The 11,274-nt window shown below is 38.1% G+C and overlaps 1 long non-coding RNA gene across 2 annotated transcripts; it reads left to right on the top strand.

The window, feature by feature from the left end:
- The first annotated feature begins 64 nt into the window (after positions 1-64).
- Positions 65-4,734, top strand: LOC146295194 (uncharacterized). 2 transcript variants are annotated; one of them, XR_014753365.1, is made up of 6 exons: positions 65-158; positions 553-599; positions 1,090-3,635; positions 3,757-3,776; positions 4,050-4,176; positions 4,598-4,734. It is a non-coding gene; the product is annotated as an uncharacterized LOC146295194 (long non-coding RNA). The 2 variants fall into 2 exon arrangements; XR_014753364.1 differs by having other exon boundaries at positions 553-3,635.
- Positions 4,735-11,274: the final 6,540 nt, after the last annotated feature.

Raw genomic sequence — 11,274 nt, forward strand, 5'->3', positions numbered from 1 at the left:
TTGGGGCGTAGCAATTCTCTGGTGTTTTTCCACTGTACTGGTATGCTGTTGGTGACAACCCAGCCATCCTGAAAGACAGGGTGTTTCCCTAGAGTATGAACACCTACAAGGTCGCATAGCAAAACTTCAGGAAAGCTTCCTTCACCAAACGCTATGGGGTAGATATTTCTTATTTTACTTTTTAATCAGGATAACTTAATTGTAAATCAAGTTATGTATGTAATTAAGTAATTGTAAATACTTATATTTAGTGTACTCAGTTGTATATACAAAAACATACAGAAATGATTATGCACATTTACTATCACAAATTTAAAATATTGTACTGATTGACCATTTATTTCTGCTGTACTGACATCCTACTAGATCCTTCAATGAGTAGAGAAATTAGCTGACTTATTGCTGGATACAAATTGAAAAAGATTGAATGGACTGTTGAGGTTCCGTTTTGAAAGACGATGTTCCTTTATTTTGACAGAAAATATTTTGGTTATCAGCAAATGAATGTACAATGGTGCTAGTGTTCCTGATGATACTTGTATCAATTTTCAGATCTGTGGAGGATGAATTGCTCACCTGTGAGGATCAGAAAGAAGAAGGTACATTTGCCAACATTCCCTAAATGTTAATATAAGAAAATGTATTCAAATGTATTCATTTTTTATCCAAAGCGACGTATGGGGGAAATTTGAACCTGCTACCTCTTGATCTGCTGTAAAACACTCAATCAATGACATCCCCTGAAACAACCATGTTTAAGTCCCCATGGCCTATCAACAACTCCCTAACAACCATTTTAGGAATTATTTGATTATTTCATCATTATAATATTCTATACTGTTTGTCTCAAAAACTTGACAAAGTACAGTTCTTGACTTGTGAAATGATGCAAATCTATAGTCCTCCTTAGTATCACATAATACACACTGGTTAATCAGTCGTGGTATTGTGAATACCACATGATTGTGATTAAAAAAAAAATAAGATATTGGTTATCAAATATTACCGTATTTGTCTTAGTTAATGTGGTGTATGCTATAAGTATTTTAGGTCAGAAATCATTGATCATATTTGCTGGTGTCTTTTCAGTGTCAACACTATTAAGATGTTCCTGTCGTGTACAAGACCAGTTTCCTACATGACTGAGCAGAATACTCAAAATGTTCCATAAAATCTCCACAAACGTACCTGTGGATATTTTCTTGAGATTTTGAGTATATAGCTCAGTCATAATAGGAAACTGGTCAAGATGTACAACTAATCCTGAACAACAGAGGGTGGGGGTCTTCTCCATGTCTGCCACAGTTAGCCTACATGAACGTATTTCATGAATGGTGCTAATGAAGTGAAGAGACCAAGAGTCTTTACAATGAGCTCAGATGCTGGCTTCTCAAGGTAATGGAGCTGTATACAACATGGCTGAATAACATCTCTGCACAGGATGCCATACTTAGTGTCCCTTCCATCCACTTACATAAGGAAGAGATGTGTGTAATACGAAGATTCTCACATTGTTCTCACAGTTGATCACCAGCAAAAGTAGGGGAGCGGGATCGAAGACCCAAAACAAAATGGAATTAAACAAAGATTTGCCCTGAACATACATTTTGCCCAGAAATATGCAAAAAACATGTTTGGAAACATACTACAACACATTTCATGACCTTATCATAGCAGATATTTTGTATGTCAAAATATATGTTTGCATTGACATATACATGGACAATGTTGGGATACACTAAAATCGGATTTACAAGACTGACACTGAAGACAACTGTTTAGATCATTGATGTTGTATGTATTTTTCTATGTTTTACCCATTTATTTATTCAATTTTGACTAACTCGGCGTACCTATTTGTTACCTATTTGGTGCTTTCACACTTATTAATTTGTTTACTTGTAAGCCTAGGTGTGTTTGACTTCATGCATAGTAATTCAACAACCAAACATTAATGGTATCATTAGGCCTACAGATGATCCTAAGTTAATAATCACTGTTGTAGCTTCTACCAAAATCTGTATAGTTCAAATATAGGCCTACTGTAGAGAATCCACTTCTTGCTTCTTAAACTCCTTAGATAATGTGAATTCAATTGGACAAAGGGAACACTAAATAACACATCCTAGATCTGAATGAATGAAATAATCTAATCAAATACTTTTTTCTTTACATAGTTGAATTGCACAACAGCATGTGAAATTGATTGTCAATCAGGGTTGCTTCATAAGTGGACAGTTTGAATTCAGAGAAGTGTGATTGACTTTGAGTTACATTGTGTTGTGTATACATTCAAACCATATTGTATTCCCTTAATAAGAAAGCTGTCAAAACAATTGATGTCTGTACTGTTTATAAAGTCTTTGTATTCTTTGTGCTATGCTGTACCCACTTGCATTCTTGCATGTGTTTGTATACTCAATATTGTATTTCTGCCTTTATGCAATTATTATAATTCTTTATTTAAAAAAACATGCATCGATAGGCGGCTGACTTGAAGCAGTGCATGCCGGTTACAATTTGTGTCCGACTTGAGATGGCGCCAACACCACGTCACTGTGACGTATGTCGTCAAAGTACTGTGAAAGCGATACGAGCGCTCTATGAAATTGTCTTACCCCCATAAACATTTACACATGTGAAATAGGAAGAGTAGCCTAAGGTATATTTCTAATTCTGGCTATAATTTATTTGGGGCAGTCAGGTGGCTGAGCGGTTAGGGCATCGGGCTAGTAATCTGAAGGTTGCCAGTTCGATTCCCGGCACTTCACCCTACTTGCCTCGGGTCCCTGTACTTACTGTAAGTCGCTCTGGATAAGAGCGTAGACTAAATGTAAAATGTAAGGTCTAATCTATTAAAATACATTTAATGGTAGTCCAAGGGGAAATTTCAGAGGTAATCATGTCTCTTATTATTTAGTTTTTACGTCTTCTTTCCTTTTCTTTACTCATAGTCAGCTATAAAGTAGCCTATATGCGTCTGTGTTATTACACCATAAAGCAACTTGGACCTCACCATGTTAACCATTGCTTGAGGTGTTGCCTTAATACATTTTATAATACGGGTGGATGAAATCAAGCATTCTGATTGGTTGAGAGGGAGTACCGGAGTGTGCATTATTGAGCAATAAAGTACTGTACGCCTTTTTACATTTACCTTTTCCTTTGATAATTTAAAGGCTGATTCAATATAAAATATATAATTCAGTCCAACTCACACATTGATAAACTTAAAGTTTCAATAGTTTTTAACTTGTCAGAATGGTTTTCTGGAAAGTCCCTGCCTTAACCATTCATGCATTCATTCATGCAGCCCTTAGGGAGATTACCTTATGAGTTTGAATCAACACACTAGTTGATTGCATGCATTTGATGCTGTCAGTTTCAGCTGATGGCTTGACAGCCTGTCCCATGTCCCCCTGTCTGAACTAGGCTTTGAATCTTGTTTAATTTGCTTCTAACTTTTGTCCAGTGACCTCTGATTTCCATAATGGTGCAAAGTGGGATATACATTATATCCAATCCAGGAACAAGTGGCCCCACCCAGGAGAGATTTCATTGACTAAATTCAACTGGCTTCAGTTACTAGCCTACCTGAACTACTAGCTGCGCCATAAGAAATCATGAGTAACACTGTAAGTGAATATTAATTAATTAGGCCTAATATTTGTTAGTGCTTTAGGTGTTTACACAGGTTAATGCTTTCATTGTTAACTGTTTGTTCAGATGTTGAGATGTTTATTTATGTTATTATAGGGACAGCATACTCCAGAAAGGTTTGTATCTTCATTTTGAATGCAGCTGTATATATATAAAAAAAACACTTTAAAACTTAACTGTCAATAGTTTTTTTGTCAGTTTTACTGGCATGAATCATTTTAAAATGTGCTAAATTATAATTGTTAAGAATCTTTCTACAAAAAATGTTAAATAGTATGTTTGTGCTAATGCTTACATGGTTAACAACAAGGTTATTGTTTTGAATGCATTGTGTAATTTTTCGTAACGTAGTTTTTGGATGTTTGTTTGTTGCTTTTTTATGCATTTAGGAAAATAACATATTCGAGAAGAATTCAAAAAAATGATAACAATTTGAAGTTGTCAGGAACACTATTCATAAAAAATCTCATAGAACTCTGGAAGGACAATCAAAACATAAAACTCGACGTAGAGGAGGTATGCCTGATTTTATTTTGTGTCGCATAAGCATGTTGGTGAACGTGTTGAATGTGTATAGGTTAGAGTTGTGAGTTGGATTTGTGTGCACTGATTTCAAACAAACTCAGACAAAACTATAACATAAAGGGGGTTTATGTATAGCCTACTGTAGAAACAAAGCTGTTGCTGTCTTAATCCCTTAAATTCCATCATCGCTCAAAATTCGATTTGATTCCAAGGGCACCAACTCCTATGACTCGACTGTTCAAATTGAATCCCTGTAATTTATGAAAACGGCCAGCTAGTTGCTGTTTTTAGCCATCTTGTGACAATGTTGCCCACTGTAGGTTCTAACCATTAAACAGATATTCCAGTCTGCATCACTACACGTGGCTTAGACGTAGGCTATCGAATATTAATAGTGCTCTTTCTTGATAAGATGCTGCATGGCATCTTCTTCTTAGGTCACATTCATGAGAAAAACTTTCGGCCAGAAGACTTCATTACTACTGAGGAAAATCGGACAACACTGAAGAGCCATTTTCCATCTGCCTTCAAAATGTACAGTACAACGCCTCCCAATCAAACTCCGTTTTCCAAACTTCTAGATGTGGTAAGTCCAGAATTTGTATGAATAGAAACTCAACGCACATTCACGCTGTACACTTAAACAAATAAATAAATGTATATAAAAACATCTTAATGGGCTATTGTTTGTAGATTGATGGAAAATAATAGCCTGACGTTGTCATACTCATAATTCTAGTCAGAATATGAGTCTGAAAACTCTCCGTTGGGCTTTGAGTACGGAGCGTGTTTCAACCGAACGCCTTTACGCTCAATTGGATAGACCTACAACCAATCAGAGCAACGTATTATGTTATTTGTTGAAAACGAATTTAACCCAAGGGCTCTTTCGTGACGTTGTTGATTACGTTACTGTTGATCATCTGTCCATCATCGTATAAAGCCCGCCCTGGCAATTTCATTGGTCCGTCCCGATTCTGGGTTTTCTGTAGTTGTCCCCAATACGAGACCCTCCAGACCCAACTTCCTGAACACATTTTTTTGTGGGCGGGAGAAGTTGAGCTGGCAGCCAGGCTAGGAAAATAATGTATTCAATGTCAAACTGACAGGCTATAACCTACAGTAACATGTGGAAAAATTCTAGGAGTCTGATACTAAGATGCTAGCCAGTCCTAATAGGTTTGATGTTACTATAACTGCAGACGTTTAATACAGGCTTTACTGTGTGAGGAATATATCAAATTTAGAGTTGTCTAATAGACTGAAGTGTCGAGACAAATTTTGAAGTGATGATATCTGAAGCAGGATAGCAAGTGATTGAATGTGTTGTTGAAACAAGAACATAATTGTCTAAGTACAGTATTGTTGTTGTTTTGATGCAGGCTGTCACAATTGGAAACAAAGATGAAGCTGAAATAAGAAAATTCGCTTGGACGTTTCTTAGAAAACTGAACCCACCATTTTCCCTAAAGGGTGAAACTTTGGAGTACCTCACTATGGAACCCAATGTAATTGCTGTCTGTTACATGGAGACCCAAGGGGAAGAACCCATGAAACACTATGGTCCATCTCTGTCTTTCAGACAAGACATTCTAAAAGATATCATGATTAACTGGTTGTGTCTTCACGTATGGCATAAATATGTAGCATATGCAGTATTGTCACATAGAAATGGGACACCTCATAGTATTAAGTTTCCAGAAACTGTTCAATGCCAAGCTTTCATCAGAAAACACAATACATGGAATGGTGAACATGTCTCTAAAGATCCTTGTAGAAAATGTGGGGAACTCTTTTCTCTCCCTACAAAAGGAGCACCTACAAAAGGAGCACCTCCTTACGGAAACTGTGCTGAGACTGAATGCTTCAGTAAACTTCTTAAAAGTGGTAACGCTAGGACGGTTGTAGATAGCATACGCCAAGACCTTGAACGAGAAGGCAGGTACGATATAGAATGGAAAGATCTTAGGAATAAGGCCCAGAGGGACTATGAGAATGGGTGGGATGTAATAAGAAAAAGATGGGAAAGAGCTCCATGTGTGCGTTAGTTTTAGTGGTAGTAGTTTTACATGAAACAATAATAGATTAAAATATGTTATTATATGGCAACGACGGTACGAGCTTTCTGATTGACTAATGGGGAGTCATGCCAGACGCGTATTGCCCTCCTCAGCGGTCAATACGGCTCCGTATTGCCCTCTGACGTCTTCTTCAAAATGAGCGACGAGTCAGCTGCTGAGTTTTACTATCCAAATGATGCTGAAAAGATTTGTCATCGAAAGTGAGGATGAAGACTAAACTCTTTTAATCACTTTTGTCGTTATTTTGTTTTGAAATTAAAGCAATTTTAGCAGAACCATGTTGTCCGCTTTCTATCAAAAGTAATGAGTTGCAAGGCAACACATGAAACACAGCGTGAGAAGACTTGAGAGCTAGCTACAATTAGCCTAGAGGTACCATGTATTTTCGTTTACAAAATGAAAAGAAGCTAAAAATGCCATATAATAAACTACTTACTAACCTCGACCGTTCGGTCATGCCGGTAAATATCAAACCTCGGCTTTGCCGTATCAACCGATACGTTCCAGCTTCAGTTTGATATTTACCGGCATGACCGAACGGTCGAGGTTAGTAAGTAGTAAATATTAAAGGTATAAGGAATGTTTGCGACTGTTTACAACTTTTATTGTGTATTTCATGTCATGTAGGCCTAGTATTACGTTTGTAATATTTGTACCTAATTGTGAGCACAAACCGTTCTTTGCTATTTGGTGAAATGGGGAAAAATATGTTTTGTACACCAGAGAATGATTATAATATTGTTGAATCAGAAGACTTTATATTGTTTTTGTATTGTTTCATACATGCTAACAACTATTTAATAATAAAATATGTAAAACTATGCTTTGGACTGAATGTACAACTTCTTCTCCACTGTTCTCTGTTCCTTTCTAACCAACCAAGATACACTGTACACACTGGACATGGATACTACTATCCACACACACTATTTACCAAATACTATCAGTACATTACTGGGAGGAACAGAATGGTATACCATTCTGTTCCTCCCAATAATATTTGGGGATTGTGAAGGAAACAAAATGAATCAGTTGGATATAATTGATACAAAATAAGATAAAAGGCAGTGAAAGTATTTGGTAATTAGTGTGTGGTCTTAACTCTGGGGTGAGTGGGTTACAAAATATACTACTAAGAGAATCAGTAATTAGAAGTAGTAGTTTTATTTTTGTGCAGTTCCATTAATGCTGCACTTGTCTTTATTTGATTGATGACTGTAATTCTGTACTGTAACAAAGACATTTTCCAAAGAACAATGAGTGCTTTGCTGTATCCAAGACACTCTCTTTGACGCTGACACATGCCAACTTGGTTGGGGAGGAAAATACCATACCAGGTGTGCCAACAAAACAATGCATATAGACCTGTGTTACAGGTTTCCACATGATCTACTGTCTCAAAGAAAGATGGATTACAGCACATTTGGTCGATAGACCAGTTCAACTAAATGTCAACTAAACATTTGTTATCAATCATGCTTATGTGTTCTTGATGCCAATCCAACAGTAGCCTGATACCAGCAACTAAAATATAGGATTTTCATATTCTGGTCTACACACCTAACTCCTCTGTAATCAACCCCAGTCTCACACTGACACCTGTTTTAAAGAGCTCGTCCTTCCTAAGTTTCTATAGCCAAACTATGAGCTCATATAGTAGATTACCATTTCAATTTTAGAGCTTTCTCAGAAGATTCCTTTCCTGAAACTATGGCAACATATGTCAACATGTTCTAGTCATTATCAGCCACCAGTCTACTGCCACAGGACGAGCAAATGATGCCGAGATGCACAATATGAACACTGAAACACCTTAACATGGCTTGACTTATCTTGCTTAGGTGGAGGTTTAAAACCAAACTGACTTCTGTGGTTATGAGTCAGTCAGTCATGTAAACAATGCAACTAAACAGGTATAGTGGGTAAATTCAGATCACAGTGCCAAGTTTCTGGTCCATACCATGTCAATCCAGGGTAGTATCGCTTTATCTTGAATGAAGGACATGCTTTTTAACCTTTGTCTTTTCTACAGAAGCCATACTTAAGAAATCTCCATCTGAGTTGAGATATCCTTGAAGCCTTTGGTTAAGTCAACTAAGTTTGGTTACGTCAACTGTTTGTCCACTATTGATTAGGCCCTAATAGTTGAGTCATTCAGATCACCACATTCATTTAATTGTCATCAATTCATCAAGTCATCAATTGATAGTCAACATTTCTACCATGTGTGTACTTTGATGATTGACAATCAAATTAAAATCTAATTGATATCATTATCAAATACCTGAAGTGCATCATCTACAGTAAATTAAAGGCTGAGTTACAACGCCCTCTAGTGAGTAATCTATTACTACTAAAATGCTGTTGCACACATCATGCAAACAACTTTCATTTATTTACAGTGTATTACATCTTTGGGTCTTGTGACAGCCATAATAAAGGTGTAATGTTATGATTTAATAATACAGTATAATCATTTTAAATTGTAATATATAAATGATTGTATTTCCTTATTGTATAGTATGGTAAAATGTGTAGTTATAATTCCTCAAATATTTTCAGTAGCAACTGTAACATAGTTTTGATCTTAATTCCCTCACACAGTGTGTTGAAAGGTGGACTGTATAGAAGCACCTGTTGTAACAGAACAGCAAGGAAGATTACTCCTGGCCCACCTTGAGTGTGCAATAGCCCCAGAGTCGCTCTGTCATCCAGTCAGATTAGCCACTCACCTACCCAGCCCAGATTATTCTACTTTGACAGGCCTAATCCCCACGTGCCAAGCAAGAGGGCCACATCATGTCTCACCATGGAGGCACGACTTAATCCAAATCTGAGAGACAAAGAGAGACTAGTTGGCACAGTCCACTTGGATTATCGATGACAATGACCCTCAGGAGTGTGGTAGACCTTACCCCAAATAGAGAAGATAAAAAAATCATTAGATAAAGTACAAAAATACACTTAAAAAGTAAAATACCAGCGATGTATAGCAATGTTGTCTTTTATTCTGATTTCCAATAAACAGAGAATATATCAGTCCCTTATTTGTACAAAAATACCTGAACAGGATACAATAGAAGATCCATAAGCCATTCAGACATTTACATAATGAAGCAAAGCACACTATGAACACAGGGGTTGGTCTTGCCAAAACGGATAAATGTCGTTTCTACTGTATCACTCCCTGAAATAGGCCCTCTTTTCAAACAATGCTTTTGAGTGGCCCAATTCTCACTCGAGAATAATCTTTACAACTTGAAAGCTTCGCTCGCGCCTTACATGCTAATAAAACAGTTGTGAACAAGTTCAAGTTGTGTGTGCAAACCTCAATTCAGGATGTATTCCAGTATGTTTTGATGGATCATCACAGCTACTGTGATTGAACTAAAGGACGGGCGCCACCCAAGGTTGGTTGGCTTGGTGCTGTGGCCTGTTAGCCATAATAACGTCAAACACGGAAAATAGGCACCTGTTGCAATATTAGGCTTGTTTATACCAGTATCAGAGTAAATGCAGAAGCAACACACCTCTTTTTGGTGGGCTACAACTGCACTACTAAATCAGAATGCAAACTAGCACTGAAAATGCTCGTTGAATCCAACCATCTGAAACACCTACCTCTACTCTTCCTCTGTGGTTCCTAGTCCAGGAGTGCACCGGATTTCAGACCTGTTGTCATAGGAACACCTTGCTTTACATCACACTGCCCAGAACCAGCATACACCTGACATCTCACCAGGGTCCCAGTGATGCGGTGGTTAACCGGCCTGGTTTGGAAACAGTTACGGGATTCAGAAGCTAAATCTGGATGCTTTGGGGCCAGAGAGAGAAGGCTCAGGTCACTCCTAAATGAATGAGGGTGATAAGCCAGATGTGGTCAACTCTTAAGGGTTAGATCAAGTCTTGGTCTCCACATTCTGAAAGCCTGTCAGCTTATATATTTGATTCACACTAAGATTTTTGACGCACGCCAAAAGTCCAGTTTTTGATCACTAAAAATCTGCTTAATTTAATACTGTATATATCATGTTATATTCTTTTTCTTTATATAAAAAGGTCATTTTGTGACAAAAAGAAAAAAACATACAATAAAGTCAATGGACACAATCAAATCATGGAAAAAAAAAGGACAAAATAAATCACTTCATTTTAAACGGAGTTACGAGTGACACCCCACACATAGTGATCTGTGACCTAAATACAGTGTTAGATCTACAACGTTTCCATAGTTTCACATACTTAAAAATAGATATATACTGGATATCCATACGGTTGGACTTCTGTATAGGATTGCATTATAACACAGTGATTAGGAGAGGAGGATGGGGTGAGAGAGACAGAGAGATAAAGAGGAAAAAAAGAGAAAACAGAGAGCAAGGATAGTGGTTTGAAGTCCTGAGTGACCCTTGTAGAAGCAGACCATGTTGAAAACTCAGGCTGACCCAGAAGGGCCTTCCCATCCTGACTCTGACTTGTCACCACTACCCAGACAGCACACCTGTTTTCTCTGGTCTAAATCTGTCTCCAATAACTAAAAGCAGAAGTCTAACCTAGCAATACATAGTAATACATGGTCTAACATCCCACCAGCACATTCAACACAGAGTAATAATGTAGCTTACAGGCTGGACTCGGGGGTGAGGGGGGAGTGTGGGGGGGGGGAGGGGTTGTTCAAGCTTCATCCAATCCCTGGGGAGTCTGCGATGGCTGACTAAGGCCTGGTTGGTGGAGCACGGAGCAGGTGAGTATAGGGGTGGTCCTGATTGGTCTGCACGCGTATGGCCTGTGGCATGTGCCACAGTGACGTTCCTTAAGGAGAGATGTGCGGGCAGGTAGCCAACGGCCTGGCGCTCTAACCCTATTTACCGTCAATCTGGCAGGAGATGGGGAGGGGGGGGGGTTAAACCTGGCACGGGAGGGGGGACGGGGGTAAATCTGGTGAAAGCCTTGAGCAAGTATTATGTCACACGCCCTGCCTGGCCGCAATGCTCACACGCCAGCAGGA

The sequence above is a fragment of the Hypomesus nipponensis genome, chromosome 4 (assembly GCF_054491055.1).
Source record: "Hypomesus nipponensis isolate SF chromosome 4, ASM5449105v1, whole genome shotgun sequence".
NCBI classification, from domain to species: domain Eukaryota; kingdom Metazoa; phylum Chordata; class Actinopteri; order Osmeriformes; family Osmeridae; genus Hypomesus; species Hypomesus nipponensis.